The sequence below is a fragment of the Vanessa cardui genome, chromosome 5 (genome assembly GCF_905220365.1).
Source record: "Vanessa cardui chromosome 5, ilVanCard2.1, whole genome shotgun sequence".
Lineage (NCBI taxonomy): Eukaryota > Metazoa > Arthropoda > Insecta > Lepidoptera > Nymphalidae > Vanessa > Vanessa cardui.
The window spans coordinates 2,631,501-2,659,408 of NC_061127.1; the positions used below are offsets into that span (position 1 = coordinate 2,631,501).

General features: G+C 30.9%; 1 protein-coding gene across 1 annotated transcript in view; it reads right to left on the reverse strand.

Moving 5' to 3' along the window:
* LOC124529659 (protein winged eye) overlaps positions 1 to 26,147 on the reverse strand; it is a 112,043-nt gene extending 85,896 nt beyond the window's left edge. Inside the window, exon 1 of the mRNA XM_047103495.1 lies at positions 25,458 to 26,147. The gene's annotated coding sequence lies outside the window, so the exon portion shown is untranslated. The remainder of the gene's footprint in view (positions 1 to 25,457) is intronic.
* Between the last annotated feature and the right edge of the window lie 1,761 nt (positions 26,148 to 27,908).

The following is a 27,908-nucleotide window of genomic DNA, read 5'->3' on the forward strand; positions in this document are numbered from 1 at the left end:
ATGGTGTAGTATCAATACGCATGTATGGCGAAATTACATCTGACACGTTTCTCCGAGCTTGAGATGATTGGTGTGAACAACTTAAGCTCATATAAATTCAGTGGTTGCTTTTCGGTTTCGAATACGCAATCTTCAGATAAGATTCAAGTGTTCTAGTCACGAGGCCACCTGAGCTTAAATGTAAAGCATAATTATAAACACCGTTCAATCAGTAACAGTTCCAATACCCGTGAGCTTAGTCATCTCTGTCGGATTGAAATTAATCAGGAGCGGCTGCGCTGATATCATTTGAAAAAAATAATAGTCCAGTGCGGGCTATTTAGGGTAGAGATGTAAATGTTTATGTTAAAATTACAAAGAATAGATATTAACGTTATTTTTAATAATTCGATGCGCGAATGTTTGAAAGAACCTTAAATCGCGCGTATTATGTTTTGGTTTTCTATTTCAATATTTTCAATATTTTATATTTTCAATATTTTGCCCGCGACTTCGTTCGCTTAAACGGTGAAGAAAATGTATGGTAAGTGTACCTTATTAACCTTTTAATCAATACATACATGATCTTTGGACAGGAATAATTTGCCCTTGTTTTTGCAATATGTATTTTCTACTACTACTATTGGTCGTAATGATACTATACAGCCTTTTTGGACATATGGGTTATCCAACACTGAAGTATTTGTTGTAATTGGCCCAATATTTTCAGATTATCCAACCAAACATAACAGCTTCCTACTGCCATTATAAATAAGTTTATTATCTGAATACCGTTCTAGAATATGATAAATAAGCTAATTTAAAGGCATCTTGAAATATAAATAGCTCGTTCAATACTTTTCCTGAATAATGATAGCCCGAACAATCCATTCGAGACTTGAATGTTTTAGAAGTAAAACTTTCTGTCGGACTTTGCGCCACTACTTAAAAAGTTGTTCTTACGTCAGAACGAAATACCATACAAGTTCTATACTTTGAAAGAAATCTTATGACTTTTTATTTTTCTTTCTTCGGTTTTTTGTTTTTTTCTATGCGTATATTGTTGGCTTTCTTCTTGGAATCGTGATATTTATAAAATGCTTTTTAATAATCATACGAATATGTATCTACGTAGTATATTTATTATATTTAGGAAACTAAATTTATTTCTTACGACAGTAAAAAAAATGTTTCGATTTATTGGTGTATTGTCTAATTGTTTTTTTTTTTATGATATAGGTAGGGCGAGTAAATGGGTTACCTAATGGTAAATGGTCACCACCGTCCGTAGACAATGCGTTGTAAAAAATATTTACCATTCCTTACAATATAGTTACACAAGCTTGCTTACTCTTCAAACGGAACTCAACAAAACTAAGTACCTACTACTGTTAGGCGATTGAATATCTAATGAGTGGGTGGTATCCACCTAGACGGGCTTGCACAAAGCCATGTAAATCCACCAAGTAAATAAATGTAACACGACTATCTTCATATCAATAAATATTCTGTACGTGTTTAACTGACCACCTCCTAAGTGGTTGGACTGATTTCTATGAAATTGTATGTGTACTAGAGTTGATGATTTAAATTCAAGCCAAAAGTAGTGTGATCATAATGAAATTAATTAAATTATTACAACACCCGGACGAAGTCAGTTGTGGCCTCATATAAAATATATTGCCTTAGTATATGTATGTTGGCACTCCTCCCTGTGCCGCATAACCATTAATTCCCTTTGAAATTCTCTAAAACTTTTCTGAGAGAAGATTACGCGACAGGGCCGCTAGATTGTACAAACATACTTAATAGTTTGTTACGTACTTACTTCTATATTTGAAAGGTTAATGTTGAATTACAATATAATTTAATTAAAATATTCTACTCGTAATTAACTCTATCACACAGATAAATTTTACTTTTGTTTAAATTAAAGAACATAACATTTGTGCTGTTCATTGTTGTTTAGAGCTGAATAAAGAGACTATTATATGCGCGTGCGCAGTTGACGTCACACCGGGCTTTGGCGAAACGCCTGTGACCACAGATATCACCTCCGCACATCTACACTGACGAGCATAGAATACATACAACGCTACGAAGAATTGTTTGCCTACTTATAAAAACCAATACGAAGTTCTTTTGTCAAACCTTCAATTTAAAACCTATCTGTTAAATAAATAAAAATAATGCAATACAAATGTTACTAGAAATGAGAGTTAAATATCTAGATTACGTGCATTCGGTTTCGACATATTTTTATAACTTACGAGTAACGTTAGCACATAATACATACTTACATATCATTCATAAATATAAAACTCGATCAGTTGTTACATATTCGGCTTGTCATACTTATCCAGAGACATGAGGCCTCAAGAGATTGTAAAAATCTCGGATGGAAACTTTATATGTGGGAAAAAAGGTTTTATAATATTTCCAACAACATTTCATTGGAGCATTTTATCAACAAAGCGACATTTACATACTGTTAATATCCCACTGACTATTTTCTATCTTAATCAACTGCCTTAAAATGTTACATCATTGATAAACATTAAGAAATACTGTTATATATGGAAGCAAGTTGTCACATCTACATTTCGGCTTAATCAATGACACATTTGCATACAATGGCTGGTAGACGAGCTCGCTGCGTACACGGCTGGCCTGATAGTGATGAAGCTTACAAAGTTGCTACACTTTAACAATCGTCAAGTCAACGTACTATTATGCAATGTAAAGGAAAATTGACTTTTGCTGACGTATTCTTGGACGTTGCAATATGACATGATTTACGATAAATTCTGTAGTTCTTACTTTAAACGTTTAACGGAAGAATAAGAAATTTATGAAATTCATTTATAAATACGGTTACATTTTACATACGACATTTACATCAGTGAGTTATAAGTTTTATTTAAAGTAGGTTTATAAAAAATAACTTATATACTTTTTTTCATAACATAATCAACTTATATACCAAACACTAGAATCAGTCAAGTCGTTCAAGCGTGCACTTGTACATTAATAATAACAATTATTAATATTTGTTGAATGTTAATGTCAGCATGACCTTTAAGATATCGAATATATAATAAACATATACATTAAATGAAATGAAATATACTTTATTGTACACCAAGCAAAGTACATAAAATTTTAAAACAGAATAAAATAAACAATGTTATACAGTATACAATCGGCGGCCTTATCGCTAGAAGAGCGATCTCTTCCAGGCAACCGGTTGGCATAGGACATTATAATAAATAAATAAATTTAGGGTGGAGGTGTACTATAATACAAACATAATAAAGTAGTAAAAATAATACATACATATATAATGAGAAAATACACACATAACTAGTAAGAAAAACATATACACAATTTTAAAATAAATGAGGATTGGAGGAGGAGAAAGGTAAGGGATGAAAATACGATTTCAAGTATCAATATAATATTCGAAAATGCGACGTTTAAATATTTCAAGGGATTTAGCTCGACGTACCGCTAAGGGCAAGGAGTTCCATAAGCGTGCTGCGTTAATTGTAAAAGATTTTGAGTAACAAGTTGAAGAGTGAGAAGGGATACTCAAAATTAAATTATCCTCGGAGCGCAGAGAGCGACAATGAGAAGCGCCAAGGAACTTAAATCTCTCTTTTAAATAAAGAGGAACTTTTGGATTGAATAGGATACAGTAAAGAAATGATAGAATACGAGTATTCCTGCGAAGGCGGACTGGAAGCCACTTGAGCTTTTTGCGAAATTCAGAAACATGGTCATATTTGCGAAGCCCAAATATGAACCGTATACAGAGATTTTGAATGCGCTCAAGTTTATTTAGTTGCTCCTCGTTTAAATCGAGATAACATACGTCGGCATAATCTAAGATTGGTAATAGGAGAGTTTGTGCTAACGTAATTTTGGTAGGTATGGGCAAAAAGTATTGTAACCTACGCAGAGAACCAATCGCCGAAAACATCTTTCTACTCACTTCGGTAACCTGCGGAATCCATGATAACGTTTTATCAAAGATTATGCCCAAGTTTTTGACCTTGTCTTCAAAAGGAATAAGAACTCCATCAAATTTCACAGGTGGTAGATTAGTCCAATCAATTACATTATGACATAGTAAATAATGATTGAATGAAAATTAAACGATTAATAATAATAATTAACATTAAAAAACAATTCGTAAATATGAAAGAGTAGCGCTGTGTTTTTTTTTAGATATTTTATTATCTTACATATATTTTATGTCCGGTTTGTTCTGCCTTATATAATTACTTCATAATAAATTATTTACATCTCCATTTGATTAATATTTATTATGAAACTAATTTCATAGCGGAAGCTTTGAGTATATCTACAGCTTAGTTATTGTAAAAAATCGTATCATGCTTCCTGTTTATTCAGTTTGAAATTACATTATAGATAAAATATCGTCTTCTTATATCAATAATACGGCAAGGCATCCTGCGTCTGATCTTTCTTTGGTCGTTTTTGATTGCCTTCCTATAGACTAGTGACTGCACCTGCCTTGGCGCACACTTAAATATTGTAATGTCCTTTGCGAGTCTCTATTCTGATATGCAACATCATATATTTACTTTTATAATCGCCTTTTTTCATTTTCAATCATATAAATAATTACTTTCAAATGTGATTTTCAAACTATTTTGTAGAAAGTAAAGTTTTACTAGTTAATCTAAAAGCGATATGCGACATAGTATATAAACTAACTGTTCTAATGGCTTATACTTTTAGGAACCTATTTGCCTAAAGAATATATTAATTTTGAAACAATGTCGCATACAACTTTTTGACTTTTAAAGAACAAACGAATGAAAATAGCATATCGACGTAATCCAGTCTTCGAGTTTTTACGATCGGGTCGACAAGTATCAAATTTTCTTACTAACATTTTTGGAGTATATAAATACATCATATACTATATAATGCGGTATAAATATAGTGACACATAATTAATTTTACATTTAAAGGTAAAAAAATCCATCTGTTCCTATAGCATATATATAGTAGTGAACGCTCGTCCGTTTTCCTGTTTTAAAAAACTTATCATAATGTATCGCCTACACTGGTCTCAAGAAGGCTAAAATAATCGGATTTCCGTTTATATGAGGAGATGTTAGCTTTTTGCGATCAGTAAGTAAATTCGCTTTAGTCGTTTAAAATGTGATTTAAAAACTAGTTATAACTAGTTAATGAAGGAAGTGAGTGTAAATACAAAACATGATATTCATATGTAACGGTTGATAATTCACTCATTCGTGAACAAGAATTCTCCCTCACACAAAAACAATCTCCCAGAGAGGCGATTACACATTTAACTGCCCCCGGGTACGTAATCAAGAGCCAGCCCCCGGCATTTGTTCCTACACTGAGGATGACTACATCCGCGTTAAAACTCAGATCGTGGAATAGAAGTGACGTTACAACGCTGCCTACTTTGTATCGTTTCTATTTAAACTTGTAGTTTTAGGGTTCAGTAATCTATTTCGTAAATTTACACATATCGCTATTCCTTACACTTATTTATTAAAAAATTGGCAAACACTTTTCAGGTGTTTATTTCTCGTAAATGTTTGAGTATAACGGAATCTATCTTATTATAATTGTTATTAGTGTTCTTCCAATTATATGATTTGATCGAATAAGATCGAATAACAAGGTCAAAATAGAAACTCAGCGGTGTTTAAATACGTAAAATATTTTTTAAAAAAAGGAAGTTGATTGTCAAGCGACATTGAAGTCATTTAGTATGATAATTAAATGACGCAAGACCCAGTTTTGCATTTCGGGTTGTTCACTTATATTTCAATATCACCGTCGCCATATTCAGTTCATTTTATAAAACATAACATTTCAAATCACAATGTATATATAATTGAACTTATTGAATTAGCATTAAAGAAATATTATTAATAATTATGAATATAATTAAATGATTAATGAAATAGCTTTTTATGATACACATCGTTATCAGTTTTATACATTTCTATTGTACCTACGTGAAAAAAACATGCGTAGGTACAAATTATAACACATATTTAAAAAATAGTAATGGAACTGAGTTCAAATATTTGCATTTCGGAAAAAATAAATTAAGTATAGTTAAACCTCATAAGCAACATAACAGAAAGTATATAAAAACCTGTTCTTTTTTTTTTAGAATTTACATTATTTTTTTAATTTAAACCCTAAATAATTCTCAGTTAAAATTTTCAATAGTTTTAGATATACAACAGACCTGCCAACATAGAAATTTCTAACAAATAATCCTATTATATAATGTAAATCCTACCAATTTTCATTCGAATTCGTTCAGTAAATTTAACGCGATAGAGAAACAAATAACCCATCTAAAAACTTTCTCATTTATTTTCATACTTATAAAATTAAGAAGTAAATAGCGCTACAGGAGCTAGACCCTCGTGTGTAAGTAGATCTACGCATGTATTTTCTACCGCACGCAACCCACTCAACTGATAAACGAACAATATTTCCCCTTCCCCCACTCAGAAACGATTACATTTAACTGCCTCGGGTAACGTAATCAAGGGCCATCCCCGTCTGTCCTTACGTTGACTCGAATTACCGCGTTTTTAATATATCTGTCAAATTCATAGAGCGCCCTTTTAAGAGGACAATGACGTATAAAGAACTTTGAGGAGGAAAATGGACTGAACTTCGTTGTCTCTATATTTTTATTTCGCTGTTGACGTAGTTGGCGGGATCTTCATTTCACATTGAGACTTTTATAGAAATATTTTTTCGAAGTATGTAGCAAATAATTTTAGTCTGTTGCATAAGTTTAGACAGGAAAATGTCAAATCTAATCGATAGAAATTTCATAATTTATCGGTAAGTGACCTTAAAAAAATCTATACAACCGTAGTTACAAAACAATTCTAGGTTTTAATAAGAAGCTGATTAAACAGAGTCGCGATGAGAACCGGCAAAATCGTCTCAAGTTAAAAATCTATAAAAAGAATACACTATAAAAAATAGTTGATACTAGTGGTCGCCCGCGGCCGTTGTCATGTGTCAGGCAAAAAAAGTAGCCAATCCTTTTTAGAGTTCAAGTTTGCTTCATACCAAATTTCATAAAATCTGGTTCAACAGTTTGGTTGTGAAAGAGCGACAAACAGACAGACCGAATTACTTTCACATTTATAATATTATGAGATATAGTTGATGAGTTAAGAAGATACATTATTTTCATTTAGGTAATATTTTGTGGCCATCTTGAAAGTTTTATGACGTAGACATTTTTATTACTGTCATAGCACCCTTCTTACGAGCGCATACTATTCTATTAATGGATGTTTAGCAATATTCCCTAGAGAAGTAGAGGAGATGGTTCAAATTCAACCACGAATTGAGTTATTATTAAGATCATATTTGTCTCGTTTCATTTAATTAATTACGGAAGATTTTGCCAGAATAATCGGTCGCGGTGTCACTATTCTAAGAAATCCTACATAGTGTCGCATGAATTTGTGTCATTTATATTTGATGTTGGACAAACGTGATTAAGAGTCGAAGATAGGAGGTAATAGTGTTGTTTGCTGACGATACTTCGCTGATTTTTAAGGTTGACAGGAAAAAAAATGACTATGACGATGTGAACGGTACATTATCACAGATACACAATTGGTTTACAGTAAATAATTTAGTTTTGAATGCTCAAAAAACAAAATGTGTAGTTTTTACCCTACCTAATGTTAGCAAGCAAAATAATAATATATCTTTAAATGGTGACCGTCTTGACGTAGCTGATACTACGGTGTTTTTAGGAATAGAATTGGATTCCAGACTTCAGTGGACTTCTCATTTATCATCCCTAACAGGAAGACTCAGCTCCGCAACATACGCGGTTAGAAAAGTTAGACAACTAACTGATATTGATACCGCTCGTTTAGTTTATTTTGGTTATTTTCACAGTATTATGTCATATGGCATATTACTTTGGGGTAACACTGCAGATATTGAATCTGTCTTTATTTTACAAAAGAGAGCAATTCGGTTTATTTATAATCTTGGAGCTAGACACTCTCTTCGGGATGTTTTTAACAGAGTAGGAATACTTACTGTTGCATCGCAATATATTTACAACAATATCATGTATATTCACAGTAGCATTGATCACTTTGATAAAATCAGTGATAATCATTGTATATGTACTAGAAGTAAGGATAAACTTATAACGCCAAGTTTCCGACTCCGCAAAGTCAATAAATCCTTCTTGGGGCAAGGTATCCGTTTCTATAATAAAATTCCGCAGAAATTTTTAACTTTGCCGTTTAGTAAATTCAAATCGTTTGTAAAAAATACATTGGTAGAAAAAGCATATTATTCGATACAAAATTTTTGTAGATGATAAAAAAGCGTGGAGTTAATACCTGTTGACTTCCAAGCAGGATACATTAATTGAAATAATTGTATTTAATTAACATGACGTTGTATTTTTTAAATGTTAAAAAAGAGTAACTACTGAGTTGCTTGCCGGTTCTTCTCGGTAGAATCTACTTTCCGAACCGGTGGTAGCTTCACTTAATTGTAAAATGACGATTCAAAAGTGATTGTAAAAGCCTACTTGAATAAAGTTTATTTTGATTTTGATTTTGAATAGACCTCCTAGCAATGAGATAATTACCAGCTGTTATTTTTTTACTTTATGATAATAAGAATAACTAGACCCCGGCTTCAGATAGGTGTAAAACTGATACGAAATATACTACAATGTAACAATATACAAACTTGGTAGCTTTTTATTATTAGACATTACCAACTGCTGTCTCTAAATTTTAAATCGGTAATACCTTCGAAACTATTCATTTATATTACAGGCTGTAAAGGGTCATACTGATCTATATTAAATGCACAATGTATTTAAGGTACTTAATCGGATAGGGATTAATGCTGTATTGCTTAAAATCGCTTCGGGAGTGAGCCATTATTTCTCGTAAAAAGTGAAGGATAAAAAATGGTTAGTGTAGGTTATAACTAAGAGGTAGACATATACATCTGCGGGATAGATTAAAATGCTGTTGTACCCTATTTTGTAAGGGCAAAAAAATGTGTCTATTTAAGACGTCAGATGTCATTAGAAAATTCTAAAATTATCAACGTTTCTTTATTATATTGTGCTTGCATTCTACGTATAAATCTTTCTCTATCTATTAGAACAGATCGAATCAAAATCAGTTGTGTAGTTTTAAAGAGCTAAGCATACAGAGACAGACAGACTGCGTTAAGCGACTTGTTTTATACTATGTTATGATTTCAATGGCATTTATATACAAATATATATATGTATAGAACACTATAACGTATATAAAAAGACCACAAAGAGAATACCGATAATGTAGCAGACCAAATCACTACCAAGTCCACTTTTTTTCTTTCGATCTTCCGAGCAAGTTATAACGCTGCAAGCGTTCGGATATCTTGACTACGAATCATTTAATTACGCAGACAAAATCGCTAGAACCAGCTGGTAAATCCGTAATCTATCAAAAGCTTATTAATTCTCTTCCGTCTAGAGTAATGTTGAGTCGCAATAAAGTCGTGTAATAACAAATTTTACGATTCCTAATTGCACCCCGTGTAATACTTTATTGTTGTTTCTTAGCCTACCTGAACCTGCTTAAAATGAGTCAGGCTGAAACAAATACTACGACATTTTATTACGATTGGATACAATGTTTATTTTTGTACAAATAACTTTTTCATATAAAACTATACTAAAAATATATTAATTTATTTTTATTATACATAAAATACGTTATAGTTGTAGCGTGTTCTTATAAATATTGTATTGAAACGGTCTATAGAATATAATAACAACGAAAACAAAAGGTGCGCAGACAGTAAAACAAAACACACTCACAATACCTGTCCATATCACAATGTTATGATGTGACAGGGAAAAAACATTACCGGCGACATGACAACACTAATTACATGTGATTTTAGAAATAAGATACAGATATATCTGTTACGGAATGTTTATCGGACCTTGGTTACTTCGAGATCACTTATTAACCTGTCAAGGTATTGACGAGGCACGCATAGATATGCGTAGAACGATCTACTCAGAGCTCTCGGCTTTGCATTTATATCCTCAATCGAACCATCTGAGATTTATATATGACAACCAATAAAGTCACGCCTTTACATTTTTTTAATACTGCAATTAATTTAAGTCTAACGATAAAACTAGTCACTATATTATTCGGTTTCGTAATTTGATATAATGAATCAAATTAAATGTCAAAGTATTGCTACTTTCCAATAACTAACTTATTAGATGAAAATTCAATTAAGGATAAATCATTTGAATTGACCTTTGACCACTCCTATACTAATTTATGTATATTACGATGTTGTGTATTAAGATATATTACGTGGATACAAATTTGTATTCCCACTTAACGTTTTAATTTAAAAAAAAAAAATATTTACAACTGTACTAATATGAGCTCAGTGGATTTAAGGAACGTTATCAAAGGTCACGCGTACACATCCGGTAAACATCTCGTTCAAGTATTTTGTGTTTATAATACTTTATCTATCTACTAAAGAAAACATTAAGCAATAATCGGAAGAAATTATTTGTTTTCATCGAAAACTTTAAATATATCATCGAATTTACAAGTAAGTACCGATTATTCAATACTTATAAATCCGAGAGTAACTAATCTGTTTGATGAAATTTGATATGAAGCAGGTTTGAACCCCAAGAAAAAACAAAGGTCAACCTCTAAAACGATTGTGCGATTGTGAATTTGAATGTAGACAAAAAGTCCTCTTTTTAACAATTTTTACGCTAATTACGAATATCTCGAAGAAACCGTTTGCGATGCTTTCGTTAAATTAATGTTCTTTGTTTACATAGTCATTCTTTCATTTTTATTTGCAACCTATATAACTATGTAATGGCTCGGTTCACTGATAGAGAGAGATGGAGACTTCTTTCTTCAAGACTTTGCTATCAGTGAAATTTTATTCAATCAATATATATATGAACTGCAAAAATAATTAAAATATACTTTAAATCAATTCGATTTGAAACAGGACGTCCTTTTAGAGTTTTAGTATTCTTCCCTGTATTTCCATTTGTGTATGCGTACGTTGGTATATTCTGAGGTGGCTAAATAATATGCAAAAGGCAGCTGCCAATAAGCGACGTAAAGCGGCGAAATGGTCGTTTTTACAACCCAACGTTTTTAGGGCCCGCCGGGACTTTAAAGTTATTTACTAAGGTTGAGTTCAAGCCACAAGAGCTGGCGACATAGCTACGCAATAGCCTATAACTTGTATTTTAATAATGCTATTGTTTAATAAAAAAAAGTCGTATGTACTTATTGAGCTCCAGTTTATTGTATCGAAAGTGGCAATCAATAAGCAAATTGAACGCATTGCGTAAAGATTTTTTTTTTATTTGTTAATAGGTGTATAAATTACTGTTTAACGCGGAAATGTGTTAGGGAATATATGAACATAATAATATCAAATAGAATGAAGATTTGCCTTACAATAGTCATGTAACAAACAGTAATTCACAATATTGAACTATTTTATTTATGTTAAATAAAAACTGATTTGTTAGGAGTATTCAACTTTTTCTTAAATCGCATTAATATATAAACGTGAAACAAATATTACAAAAAGAAAATTATTCATATCAAAATTTTATCCATCGGCATTATATATATTCTATCTATTCGGCATTATTTTATTGTTAGTTTACGTTTCTCGATATGCTCGCCGATTGAGAACCGATTTTTATGATTTTTATTTGATCGGATACATCACGAAGTTTGTTAAAATAAAAAATAAACACCCATAAGTATCGATTTAAGAGTAGAGAATATTGGATTTGTCACTTTTAAGTAGCTAATATACTTATATTATATTAGCTACTCAAACCTTATTCAGATTTCATTGAAGAGATTGAATTGAATGAAGGTTGAAGGTGGCCCATATAAACTCAAAGAAAAATATCTTACGGTAAATTTGAGTGGAAATTAAGGGATTCGTCATTTCTGTTTAAGCAATTATGTAGATCGATACCACTTAATAACCGTAACTTCTAATTACTTTGATTATTAAATGATATGTCAATTTCAAAACCACGACTAATGTAAAAAATAGGGAAGTCATCGCTTGTATGTATAATCGGGTTTCGTTTAAAAAATCAGAACAACAAGTACTTATTTACTTCTAAGTTTAAAAAAATAAAATTAGTTAAAAAAGTAGGTACTTAAGAACGTGCCTAAAAGTCGTATCTAAACAGATTTATATATTTAACCTTGTTTCGATTAATAGCGACTCCGAATATAACTTTGTAATTAGGAGTTCTTAGAATTTAAAAACATATCTTTGAGTTATAATTTGCACATGCAGCTTTTTTAATAAAAAAAAAACAAACCCTATATTATTTAACTCGCTGTTGACTTAAAGCTAGGAACACACTTTCAACATTTTCCCCATTAACATCACCCGCATTGAGTCGAGCGTGAGCGGTAAGATGTAACCCGACTTACCGAGTACAATTGTGCTCCTACAATACTCACAGATTTGAACCTTACGAAATTTCTTCACAGCAGATTCGAGCACAAACAAGTTTTTGTTAGATACTTTTTGACCCTATTATCGCGATTGTAATATTTCTTATTTGGACTTCAACACGGTTTATTACAATTGTTTTGACCTGTTTCTGATATCTTTAAGAGCAATTGACATTGTAAAACAACCGTATACATTATCTGTTTCTCAAAAGATACCAATATTATTCATTGAAAACATCGAGCCATTCACAAACTACATAAATATATATGACAATTATATTCAAATAGAATGCCATTAAAAGATGAATAAAATGAAAAAAAAAACTGTCAGTTTAATCAGGTATTTTATACGCTATTGCTATTCTATATTTAAAAATATTATAATAATCTAGTGGACTCTCGATTCACATCGAAATGTCGAAATCTGACTTATGTCGACACGCGATATTGTAACTTATATTATTTAATTATCATAATTATTGCATTCAATATTCTTCATACTTTTGAAATCATATATTTTGTAAATATCAAAATACCTATATCATTTCTTAAGTAATGACTTAAATCGAATAATTTAATCGTTACAAAAATTAACGTTAAATTTGCGTGTGTATCGCGTACTAATTATATTGAAATACACCATATAATACATAAAAAAAATATTAAGTATGCTTATAATAACTCTAATGGGTGGTAGAGCTTTGTGCAAGCCCACGGTGTACCACCCACTAACCAATTATTTTACCGCCAATCAGTGATACTTTATATTGCTGTGTTCCGGTTTGAAGGGTGAGTTTGTCAGTATAATTAGAGGCATAAGGATCATAACTTCTTAGATTCCGAGGTAAGCTAGAAATATGCGGTGAATGAATGCTTTATACTATTCAAACTGCAAGAGACCACATACACATACAAGCCGCACTATTGCGCGTCTACCTTAATAAAAAAAAAAACAAAAGACAGTAAAATACCTAGTAGTCAAATCTTGTTTAGAAATAAACAGCCAATTGTTCTTTGCCGAGAGATTTTTATAGTTCTCGGAATGTACTCACGAACCTATTCCTACGACGCCTTTCGTTTATTTCAATACAACTTCTGCTGTAAGTATTGTAAATCGCGTTTGAAGAATAGGAACACGACTGAACGGCAACAATTATGTTTCGAAATTCGTTAGTTGACGGACCCTGGACAAGTTAATTATCACCTACAAAAGGCTTATTTATACCTTATATTGTAAACTAGCGACCCGAACCAGATTCGTACGGGTGCAGTACAGATACTAAATATAGTACAGAATTTGATTACTTATGATATCACATTAGGAACTTCTTAAGTTATCAATGTTTCTTTACTATATTGTATAGCCACTATACCCAAAAACCTTCATCTCAACTCACTCTATCTATTAATAAAACCGCATTAAAATCCGTTGCGTAATTTTAAAGATCTTAGCGTACACAGGGACAGACAATGAAAAGCGACTTTGTTTAATACTTTGTAATGATAAGATTTACTTTGTACTACTTGTGGCTACAAAATATATAATACAAAACCTTGAACATATTGCTTAAAACCATTCCATGTTACCATAATTTGAACTTTACGACTCGTTCAAAGTTATACGTAATTGTCAAACTTTGGAAATTACATGGGATACTGGCGCCTATCCCTCAGGATTACGAGATATAATTGTGTGCACAGTGAGATAGGTGGAAACACTAGTAAACCCTGTTTCCTGCGAGATAACACCTTGATGGATCGCTTCCTACGGATAAGGGATGGCGTTTAGATCCCGCGTATCCAGATTGTAAGATCTATGGATTCTCATAATTTATATGGAATCGTGGGTCTTTGTTGAAGATTAAATAATTTACAACTAGTGGACTGTTCGCTTTACAATTTGTAATCGGAACTATACTTAATACCTATATTTCAAATATCATCTACTTATTGATAATATTTTTACGTTAGAATACTAATTTGTAGAGCCCCTTATTTTGATTTACTTCAAAGCGCTAAAAAATATTTTTTTGCCTTTTTTAAAGACTAAATTATTACTATACAAAACCTAAATCTACACAAGTATAGTTTTGTCTGTTATTCAGACAAGGCGTTAAAAGATTTTCAATTTAGACACGTAAACTCAGCGCGCGCTGTAAATAATTGCTGTACCGAATTCACGTACGTCGAAATATCTACACAAATTTTAGTTCAAACACCTTTCAAGGCAATTCAATGAACCAATTAAATTTTATGTAATCGCGATTGGTTGCGGAATGATGTGTGATGAATGTGGATCTGCGAACTCGCTAGCTAAATTATTTTCACTATCTAAACAAATGTGTTTAAATCGAACTTCACCTATTTATAATTTATCAAAGTAATCCAATTAAACGAATTTATATTATAGTAGGCGGCCGCGGCTTCGCTCGCGTTGTGGGCAAAAAATTAGCCTATGTCTTTATTTGATGTTCAAGTTTGCTTCATTCTACAACAACAACAACAACAACAGCCTGTAAATTCCCAGTGCTGGGCTAAAGGCCTCCTCTCCCTTTTGAGGAGAAGGTTTGGAACATATTCCACCACGCTGTTTTAATGCGGGTTGGTGGAATACACATGTGGCAGAATTTCTATGAAATTTGTCACGTGCAGGTTTCCTCACGATGTTTTCTTTCACCGCTGAGCACGAGATGAATTATAAAGACAAATTAAGCACATGAAACAGCGGTGCTTGCCTGGGTTTGAGCCCGCAATCATCGGTTAAGATGCACGCGTTCTAACCACTGGGCCATCTCGACTCTAAATTTCATTGCTTCATTCTAAATTTCATCAAATTCGTTTCAGCGGTTTGGTGGTGGAAGAGTGACAGGCAGAAAGAGCTACTTTCACATTTATAATTTAAATTAATATAGATTTTATACAATACGACACTACTTTACTTCTTTACTTACTATTGATTTTTATAATGGCTCTCAATTTAACGTCAATTTCTTACATTCATACGTTTTGATGGTTTAGAGATTGATTTATGTTTATGTATGATATAAGAGTTGTTTCTTTCAGTAAAGCTTTTCTCTGAGTGCGTCAAATGTGATATTAATAGTGGACATACGAAATCGCCCCAAAAGCAATATTTATTTCATCAGGGCATCATAAATATTCCTAAATGGGGAATAAACGATGGGCTAAAATGAATTCTAGGAATGGATATGACATTAGATCAAGGGGATAAAATAATAATAAACTACTTATAATTAGAGTATGGTGCATAAATTCTCACTTAGAATGCATATAAATGTATCGAATAAAGTTTGTAAATGCAAATACCACCCACACACGTTCGTGGTTAATATTTTGAATGAATAGTTTTATATCCATTTGTTTTTGCTTAATTAGAATCAAAGTGTCTGCAGTTATTTTTGACGTTTCCTTTTTAACGAAAATTCATTGAGTTTATTTGTATGTGGCCTGTTTGTTTTATTTCTATCACATATTACAATAACAACTGGGAATAGGTTTCTTCGATCAAGCTTCTTATTGGATACAATTCTTTATCTCTGTTATTTTGAATTATTTGCAAATTCTTATCAAACCATAGTTCGTCAAAACAGAGTCAATTCAACATTTTCTATATATAGTATATATAATTTTTATTAATATTGATATCTTAACAATAATACAACACTAAATTTATATGAAATTAAATTTTGATCGAAACCATTTAAAAATGAACTGTTATTGAAACGACAAAATAATATGTAGATTCTTACTTATAATTCTTCATAATATTCGATTAAAACGAGGCTTATTTTTTAATTGTCACGATTAATGAATTTACCGTTAGAGAAAGCTACTCAATAAATAAAAAATACAAATCAATAAGTTCTTAATAACGTGCACTCTGGATTGCTTTACCAAACATTAATATGTTAACTACTACGTTGCATCACAGTTGCGGCAATTCCACCCTTATCGCCATGTACATAAGGACGTATATGTTATTATTTATAGGTTAATTAGTCGAGTATCAACAAAGGAATTAAAAGGCAGGCCGCGGTTGCGTCGCGATGCATAATTCATTCGACGACGTCGGCTATCGCTACATCTAACGCGTCATGTTTTTTGTTATCGTTTTGGTTTGACTGGAGAAAATATTTTGGGAGTATTTTTATCAGTATCTTTACATTTATATATCTAGCAAGTAACATGTCATGTCGAGATATATAAGCTTCCTCGGGACTTCTCATGACACATTCTCGTCCAATACACAAACGATGAATTGAGTGATAATTATTTTTACAGACTTCATTTGTCATATGTACAGCATGTGTTAGGTACACTTAAACTATAGAATTAATAATAGTTAGAACACGAGGTCAGAAACTGTGTAGTTTACGTACCTACTAAATATTTTTGTTATAAAGTTTTATAATTTTGTGATATAATTTTAAATCGATATCTTAACATACAATAAATGCGTAGCACAAACATGCTTCATAAAAATTTAATTTAAATAAGAATATTTCAAAGGCATTTCGCACACATCAGATATGTCTATCAAATATTTGACATGGCTTGTACCTATCGCAAACCACTAGGGTGCGCAATTTTAGAAAATTTAATAGAACTCGTCGCTGTGCGAAGGGAGCTGACATCATACACTCCCGAGGGGCAACGCGTGCCCAAACAGCTGATTGCCAACCGAACACCATAAAAAACCTTATAAAACACCATCCAAGCGAAAACCAACCTTATCATTAAACGTTAGAGTGTGTTATAGCTAACAGCATAACATCCGACCCTTATTTCAAACACTCCACACAATTTTGAGCCCTGAGTTACACGTACTTGCTCTCAAATCCGCTCGCGACCAGACACTACTAAACACGTCATCTACAGAATGTTTTTTTCGTGTCTAGGATTTTGAGCTTTAACATAAGAGGGTACGGTATAGTTTGGCATGTAGTGGCTAGTTAACGAGATAAAACCGAATGGATTTTGTGCATTTCACTTGGCTGGAGGCCGTGGCGTGCCCGATCTTGGTTGCATTCGGTGCGTGGTAATAAATGAAAATATTTCACGTCGAAGATGGATCGTTCAGTATTGCCTCACAGCTCTCGTATTAAATCATTAAATATTCGTTAAGTATCATTTTAAATGTGTATAAAATTTTATTCATATTATTGATTAATTAATTATAAATATTACATGTAAATAATCGTTTTACACTAACATAATTAATATCTAAACAAATTTCTACATCGTAAAATCACCTAAATTAAAATTACAGCTAAGACATGGAGTAATACACGCAATCCGATTCGCAGTAAATACTCAAATCGAATAGAAACAAAACAAGCTAAAATATTTAACAAGCATTGTGGGAAAGGACGAGTGAATTAGGCATTTGATGCATGCATTTAAATAATTAAAAACAATGAGCACCAGGTTATCAGATCGTATTAATGCGAATGCTTTAGGTTTAATCGGAGCTAAATAACCACCAGACCTTATAGTATATAAATGGGAGTATAAAACTTAACAAGCCTTTTATAATTATAATCATTATACGTAGATAATTTAATTAGAGATAAACGTACCGCAAATATCAAAACTACCTAATTCAAGTATTCCATATTTAAAACATTAATAAAACGCACATGCTCTATTTAATGTTACGTTTATGAACTCTTTTAATTCAGCTTTACGCGATATAAAACTATATTGTTATATTATAATACAAATACCTACATAGTTGGAGGTAAATAATGAACAGTTTAATAAATTCGTTGGACGAAGTGTACCGTTCACCTGCGCATTGAAGCAAAAAATTAAATTGTGTTATGCATTAGTAACAGTAACAATTAACAAATTATATACAACTGTAATCTTAAAACTATTTTGATGCCTTCATGGTTCTCTGTTGGTTTATTAAAACTGACGAGGCTAACGGATAATCGGTTGTATGTTATTGTTTTTAAAATATATTTTATTAAAATTACACCAGTCATTTATTTTATATGTATTTGATGTTATTCTCATTTATATAAATAAAGATTTAGCTAATCTTTGTACTGATACCATATAAGATGAAATGTTTTTGTTTTGTCTTTCTTGGTATTATAACTTATCTAAATAACAATTATACGAAACGTAAGACATTATAAATCAAAACATTTACAGGCTACAAATGAATACCTTTACTGGAATTCTTACTCCTTATTAGGAGTGAAGATTTTTACCCATACTTGGGCCATTTGCGTGTTGTTTGTATAATAACTGATTAGAGCTTCTATCGACGTAGGTTTTACATCATGTGTATATTTTCAACAGTAGCTTAACCCACTTCGTAGATGTTGTTGTGTTTCGAACATTTTGAAAACATGAACGTGTTGATAACAAGTAAGAAACGTGTTGCAAATTTTAAGCTTTCAAAATATAATTTGAATTATTGTTCATCGGTCAGAATTTGCTTAGTAAATGTTGTATGTTCAAACTCGTATTGGTTCCGAGGCGTATTGATTCGATACACGAATTTTGCATAATACTTTAATGCTAAAATATTCAGTAATTTAACAAAACCTTAAAACTTCTATCTGTGACTTTACAAAAAAAATTACTAAATTCAGGATTCAGTACTAGACTAGCTTTTCAAAAAATAAAATTAATTTTACAACTTACGCTAAAATTGTATTAAGGATAAAACCTATATTTGGTGAAACAAAAACATTTTTGTAAGGAAAAAACCATAATATATGATGTAGGATAACAATATTTGAGTAATGTTTACAATGCACACTTGCTCTCAAAGACCATCATATAAAACAAGAAACAATAAAACTACAGAGGTAAGGAGAAATAATATATTTAATACAGAATTTTATAGTTTTATATGTGTTTACTTTTTCCACACTAATCAACTTTGTACGCAGTAATATGTATGTGTGTTTCTTTCCACACCTACAATGCCTTTCCTAATATGATATCCAGTGTATAGTGTTCACCATCACAGTGACAAGACGACAAAAGAAAATACAACTAAAAACCATTAAGCGAAGAATAGAATTGAACAAAGAACAAAAAAACTAAGTGTAAATGTTATAGGTTAGACTGACATAACCAGAGCAGACATAACAGACATTACTTAATATATTGTTAGTCAGTACATTGCAACTTCAAATTAGTTTAAAAGTCGATGGAAGTAAATTTACTTCTGATTTCACTTTATAATTAGTTTGACAAAGTGCTACACTTTAAAACATGATCCAGCACAATAAGTACCGTTTCAAAATTGGTGAATGATACACCGTGTTTTTTACTTAATTCAATCAATCAATTATAATATACTTTATACAAGTAGGCTTTTAAAAGCACTTTTGAATCGTTATTTAACAATAGTATTAAGTTAACCTACCTCAGGTTCCGAAAGTATATTCTACCGAGAACTGGCAAGAAACACAGTAGTTACTCTTTTTCAACATTTAAAAATACAATCATGATAGTTAATTACAAGTATAAATATGCATGTAATATATCCTGCCTGGTAATCAACAATTATTAATTCCTGGAAGCTGGAAGAAGTGTAGGAAATATTTATCTTTATGTAATACATTTTATAAAAGTAAATAATAATTAGCTACACTGCTTATTAGGAAAATTCACATACTAATATCAAAGAAAAATAAGTGTAATTTCAATTAGTAAAAATGAAAATATCATCATTTAATACTTCCTAAAAGAAAAACTACTACTACTAACGACAGTTCTATCACTATCAAAATCGATTCTCTCTTGTTTTCAATTTATAAGCAAATTTCATTAAATAGCAAACATTTTTTCCTGTAAAAGTTCAAAAGTAATTGTGTACTTACCACTTGACATGAACAATATGCTCAAATTAAATAAACTAAAAATATACTTATGTTTAATTAAAACATTTATTTTATTAAAATTTTGTAAATTAAGTAATTCAAATAATTATAATAACACATTATTATTTCACCGTCTTAGTGTAATAATATTAACTAAATGGACAATCCAAATTATATATTCATTTGGTTTTAATTAAGTTATTTCCGTTGATCTATTAAGTACATAAAGTAAGATAAAAAAACTAAATTAACGGGTTATATATTTAAGTCCATTTTTTAGGTAAGTGTAGGTACTTAGGCAGAAATACTACAACATGCCTAATTAATGTTAATTATAATTTTTATTGCATGTTAAGTGTACATATATTTCAATAACAAGTTACTATATTTTTACATTACATAGGTGTGCTTAATTATAAGTTCTAACCAAGCCCCATTATATGTTAGTAGCACTAGAATAACATATGTTTTCGGTATGTAAGTGAAAATAATTTTTTTCAAACAAATAGCAGTAGAATTCATACTGTGCAGATTAAGCGTCAAAGACTATTGAAATAATGGTTTTATTTTATTATGATATAATTTGATGGTTATCGGTATTACTAACAAATAATTGTCCAACAAAAATGCTAAGTTTCAGTATTAATTCCCTATGTAACTTTGTTCTTATAATACTTTTCATTCTGTAGGTATATTTGTGTGCTTACACTATGAACAATAACATATATTATATATACATATATTTTATTGTTATAATGTCCATAGGTATATTATTGTATATTTAGTCAAAAATTTCGTATTATATATTAAACATACGAAAATGTGCTTCAAAATAAGTTTTAAAATTTAGAATTGTATAGACACAGACTATACAATTCAGTTCCTGCAAGTTTTATCCATGAATGATAATGAATACAATTTATTTTACCCAATACATTGTAATATTATCAGGACTGGGTTGACAATATTTCAGCTAAATCAGTTGTTTTGAACTATATTAATGTTCATTAACAATATTGAGCCTAATATACTAACGGTTGGAGTTTAATATAATCTTGTTATATAAATGTTAATAAAACTGGGAATGTTGAATGACATGACGTAAATTGAGTCTAAAAATATTTGAGACATTACCATAATATCAAATGAGATAAGTATAAAGTGTGTTGCTTTGCATTAATTTATTTTTTTCAAACAACTAGTAAAATTCAATAATTTATGTTAATTTCTTTAAAAATAACTTCTCTAAGCATGATAACTGGATAGTGTATGAATTATAATCAAACAACCTGGAGGGGGTCCGGTGCGGTGTTTTAATAACAAAAAATTATAATGAAAAAGCATTAAATATCTCTCTCACCGCCGTCTGAAGTGTTGCCGCAAATCTTTTCAAGGAATTTATGTTAATAGAATATGTAGGAAATTCATATAAAAAATTCGAATGTGGACTCTCTTCGTTCCAACTAATTTATGATATTTTTTTAATTGAATAAATGTAAATAGTCATGCAAGTCTATAGAATAACATACTGAAGTTCTTTTATAGGATATTGATTAATAAAATTAGAGATTTATTTATTAAATAGAAAACGACCTAAATGCATATATCACCTTACTATACCTATCATGTTAAACTTGTAATTGTAGAAATTTATAAATAGGTAAATAAGACATCATTACAAGCACTTTATAAAAGAACATAGTCTATATTATATGACCCGTCTATTCATACAATGTCCCCGGACAAACCGCGCGCAACAGTTAGTTAACAATAGTAATAAATTGTTGTTATACTTTTGAAAAGTAATAAATAAATAAACAATAGCTCGTGAATATCACTTAGGCTAAGGTCAAACCATCCACTTTAAGAGATTTTACAAATGATTACACTTCTATTTTTCCATTGACACTTATCATAAGTTTTCTCACAGAACGAGATGAATTATACTAAAATTAAAATAGTGGAAATCTCCCCAACTTTTTCGGATTTTAACGGGGTAGTCGGAGTCTTTTATCCACTGAGCCATCTAGAGTATATTTTTTACTATATATCACTGCTATATTTAATCTTATATCTTATATCTACACTACACATTTATGTAGAATATTTCTTTGTCATATACGTATATTGTATATATTTAAATTGCGACGTATAGGTTGGTAAGTTTACATAAAAATATTATGGCGAATGTTTTACAGCGATGAGGTCATTCAGTATTCAATACTTTTACACAACTATACAGTCATAGTAACTATTCGTACCAGTTTGTGTCTTAAACGAACTTCAGCATTTTAAATTCAAACCGAAAGTTTCCTAGGTTATGACTTTGAATTTTGACTATAGGTGGGTTATGATGGCATATATGTCTATGTACAGAAAATATTGTAAAATCCTTTCGGCTCTTCTCGATACGACAGACACTAACAGCGATTATTCCAAATAAAACATTAATAATCTTCCAATGAATTAGTAAAACCGTTATTACATGAAGTTGAATATTTGTTAACATTGTTGTTGTAAATCTTCATTGTACACAATTTATCATACAAGGAACAAACTAACTAAATGCAATGAATGCAACTTAAGGTACTGAGAAGAGTAAAAAAATGTAAATCCAATCCAATACGTAAAATACAAATAACAATGACTGGGTTATTTATAATTTAGGATTCGAATGCAAAATGATTATCAAAGAAATTTATACTTTAATGTTATCTGGCTACACATACCTAAGTGCAGTTGAAATAATATGAATGATCGGATCGTATGAAAATTACGAATTTCTAAGATGTTAGGTGTAGACAAATGAGTTATGTTACAAACACAATAATCGGAAGAGTTAAATCGTGGAAAGCAATTAAACAATAATATTATTAAAGATATTCGATGGAAGTCAAATTACAATTATGAACTTGTTTAGTCACATCAGAACTCTAAGACGGAAACGCAGTAGTTTAGTAATAGTTAGAACTTTTAGGATTTCTTTACAAACACACACTTCTTAAACGTTCTTTTCGTTTCTTTACACGTTAGTTTCAAACTAAATAGCAAGCATCACATCAATATTTCGACAAGGCGTGGAATACTATATTATTATCACAATGAATAAAACTATATAATAGTACTCAAAAAATGGTTTCGTAAACAGGATCCCTAAATTATTTGTAATGTGCAAAACACGTTTCACAACATCCATTGTTGTTCGGTGTCGCTAATGTCAATTAAAGCCACACATACATTACGGTGAAACACAGCCGAAGAACAAAGCTCGTTACATCACAACGCAAATGATCGCGTATAATTATGAGTCAGTACAATCCTAGAGGTAATAAAATTTGAAATATAGTACATTGGACGTTGTTTATAGAGGACGTCAACGTTTGTAAGCTCAGCCAAAAGACGGCACTCTCATATTTCAATCCATGTCTAAATAGAGAATAGGACAGAATGGCATCATCGGTTAATATTGGCAGTGTTGGCGAATTGGTGTCTTTCGAAGTTTCAGCGTGCCATGGTTATTTGTGAAGTTCTAACTAAACTAAGGCTTAATATCAAAAAATATCCTCATACTACTTTACTTTCATAACTATGTATTTTTTCAGATATTAGCACACTTGTAAATAGTAATTTAAAAAAAGAAAATACTTCCTACTAGCTATTGTCATGAATTAAAAAGTTGACCGAAGTCCATACATAATGTAACTGTGAAAAATTCGTTCAAAATGAAATGTATGAAAAAGTTATAGGTAGAGAAATTTAGTAGGACAAATACATTTTTATATTAACACTTACGAATAAAATACATTTAAACCAGTTTTATTTATGAAAATATGTAACTGTGTGTCACATGATATGAGACATTTTTAGGTAGGTTTGTGATTTCAAAAGTTCTAGATAATTAAACCTGCTAATGAATTGAGCCAATAACATTTACCTTTTGTAATAACATTGACACAGGTAGGATTATCTTATATTTATAAAGAAATGTAACCATCCAATAATGGTTTGTAAGCTGTAAATTATTATTTATCCAAATAGGCTCAAAAAGTACATTTTGAACTGTCATTTAACAGTATAGGATAAATTATTTGTGTTTGGTACCTTTAATCCTATCATATTTGCTACTAATCAAATTATTAAAAGTTTACTTGCAGATAAGTAATGTTTTAAAATTATTAATTATTTTTTAGTTTAACATGTAGGAAGGTAGTATTTGAGGATTTATTATAATAAAGAATAATACATTAATTATTGTAAAATTTGTAATAAACTAGCATGAATATGACAATATTATTTAATATTTGTAATAGTAAAAGGAAATAATATTTTTATAAAGAATTACCTAATAAAAGACTATCTATCGATTAACTAAACTTTGACAATGCTCCTGTTACTTGTTTTAGGCCTTGCATTTAAAAAATTGCTTAAGTACTACCTACTTACTTAAAAACTTTTTAATATTGATTACTAAAAGTCTTTCGAAAATATTGCTTATATAATTAATGTACAAGATCAGAAGTAGCTGGTGTAATTCATATATTATTGAGTTTTGATTTCATCATTCAATAAATAATTTAAAATGTTTTACACAATAAGATAAAGTAAGAGATTTAAGGCGCTCTAAAAGCTGTAATCATTTAACCTATATTTTTGATACTTCAGAGTAATACTTATGTATATATTTCTAATATAATACAGAGACTAAACATGGACTTCAATATTTGTATAAAACTGTGACTTTTAATTTATATTCAACGAAATACAAATTCGTAAAGTTAAAAGAAGTTCGTAAAAAGTTTATATTGGTTTTCTTTTATTCGAAATCTGTAATTTAGTGTCTGGTATATAAATAGTTGGAACGCATCGACTTCGGCGGACAGCGCGTTAGGCCTACAACCTATCGAACAACAAAAACTCAGGACGCGTCGTAAAGGGCTATGTTAGTAAAATACTACTATTTTTAAAACAATTCAATCTTATAAACGAGCTGATTTAGAGTTAACCTTACCTTACTAACAGATTTAAATCCACATCCACGTTAAGAATCCAATTTAAAGGCACACTAATTTTATCACAAGCACTTCTTCTTTTTTTAAATTTCTTTTACCAAAGATCTGTTTTATTTTTTATTAAGATAATGTATATAAATAGAAAAGTAACCACCACTAAAGTGATTTTGATTTAATTACACTTCACATAAGATTTGCACTTTATTATCCTGTAACACTTAATTTCTCGTAAATCTGTTCTTTAATGTATATTTGAGCATCATGATCACACAGATATATCTACAATTGGAATATTTATGAAACAGGCAAGATCCAAATTCTAGTAGATTCCATCCGCATCCTCAAAACAGCTGTTCCGGACAACTGACGTCAAAAATCGATAACAACCGATTCGGATATTAGAACACCGTTGTATCTACCTTACAGATTTTTTCACAGCACAAATTAATCAGTTATTTAAATTAAAATGCTTTCTCATAAGTATATTTAGTGTTAAAGTAAACGCCGGTTTTTTTTTTAAATTTACACACTAAAATATACATTTAAAAACATATGCATAATAGTCTAGTTTTCTGATCAGATTTCAGAGTATTATATTCACTTATTTTTGTTAGTTTGCAAAGTAGATTTTTTACTGAGCACATTATTTTATCGCAAGCTGAACGCACGCGGTCGCGCTCGGTCGCGGACTGCGGCGCGAGAGCGGGGGCGAGGGGCGCGCGGGCGGGACGGGGGGCGGGTCGCGGGCGGTCCCGACGAGCGCGGAATGCTATTGTAGGCGAACTTGCCCGCCACTTTTTTTTCTCAATTCTGGTCAAACAAGTTTTGTATACAACCTGCATTGTAAGGATTCCGCCATTCTTCGAACGAGTCGGTCTTTCTAAACTTAGAGGCGTAAGGTTTCGTTAAAGCTCATGATTTTATAAAATGTATGTGTAATAAATAAAAGAGCCTAATTTAATTGGTTATTCATTTCATACTTTATGTAACAATTCCGGTAATTGGAAACCATTGATTCGCATATGTAATAGTGTTTTGTCGTTGCTATATCGAATATCAGACGTTCTTGACGAATACACAATTTTGTAGTAACTATTAAATTAAATTATTAACACAATAATCGCATTCCTGCTTTCATATAAGTATTATTTGTATCGAGTTACTTTTAGATCAGTACATAATATTATAAAATCATATGCCCATACCGCGTCTGTCTTTTTGATGGCAATTACCCCAAAGACTACCCAGCCGATTTTCAGACGGTTTTCACCAATAGACGAAGTGATTCATGTGGAAAGTTCAGGTGTATGATTAATGAATGTTTTGTGTTAATTATCTGAAATATAACAACGATTGTTAAAAACATCGGATAAAACATACATACTGGGAGCTTTAATGCCTATTGGCTTATTACATATTTGTATAACTGTAGAAGCACTTTACCTCTGTAGATCATTATTCTAACCATACGAAGACAAGACTAGCTAACCTAGTAATATTTAAAAGAATAAGACCTGAGATGGCCCAGTGGTTAGAACGCGTGCATCTTAACCGACGATTTCGGGTTAAAAACCCAGGGCGAGTACCACTATACATATATATATATATATATATATATATATATATATATGCGCTTAATTTGTGTTTATATTTCATCTCGTGCTTGACTTTAATTTCATCGAAAATCTGCTACATGTGCATTCCACCAACCCGCATAGGAACAGCGTGGTGGATGTTCCAAACCCTCTTCTTAATCGAAGAGGAGGTCTAGCCCAGTAGTGGGAAATTTACAGGCGGTTACTTTAAAAAAAAAATATAATTATTCAAACATGTCCTGAGTTGTACTCGTATGCAAACTTAAATGACTAAATATCCTATTAATCTATTTTATTCATTCAGAAACAAAAACATCGTCCGAAGATGCAAAGCATGCGAAATAAAAGTCGTTGTTACTGCTTTTCTTAGAATGTCTATAATAAGCTCGTGTCAATCTGAGTCGTGACGTCATCTAGCCTCGTAAACAAACTCGTCCAACTCGTATTACTAGATTTACATGAAATACAGTTGAAATTTTTAGAAATGTACCAACAGCTTCATTCTGTTTTTTGTGGGACATAATAGACAAATTACAGAATAAATCAATATTAATTCTAGAAAATGTTGTAGAACAAAATTCTGCATTAACTTAAAAAAAGGAAATATGTTTTTCATCTTACAATATTTTTAAGAATTTTTGAAATCCTTTACAAATCACAGTAAAATAAATTAAATTTATTCGACTAAATCTTATATTTTGTGGTATGGGAATCGTTTCTTTGTTTAATAGTTTCAAAAATATTTTATAGTTATAATAACATCTAGATAAGTTTAACCTGTGCCCTTTAGAACCTGAATTGGAATTCTAACATTCAAGGTTAGAAGGGAACTTCCAAAAGTATTTAAACAGCGAT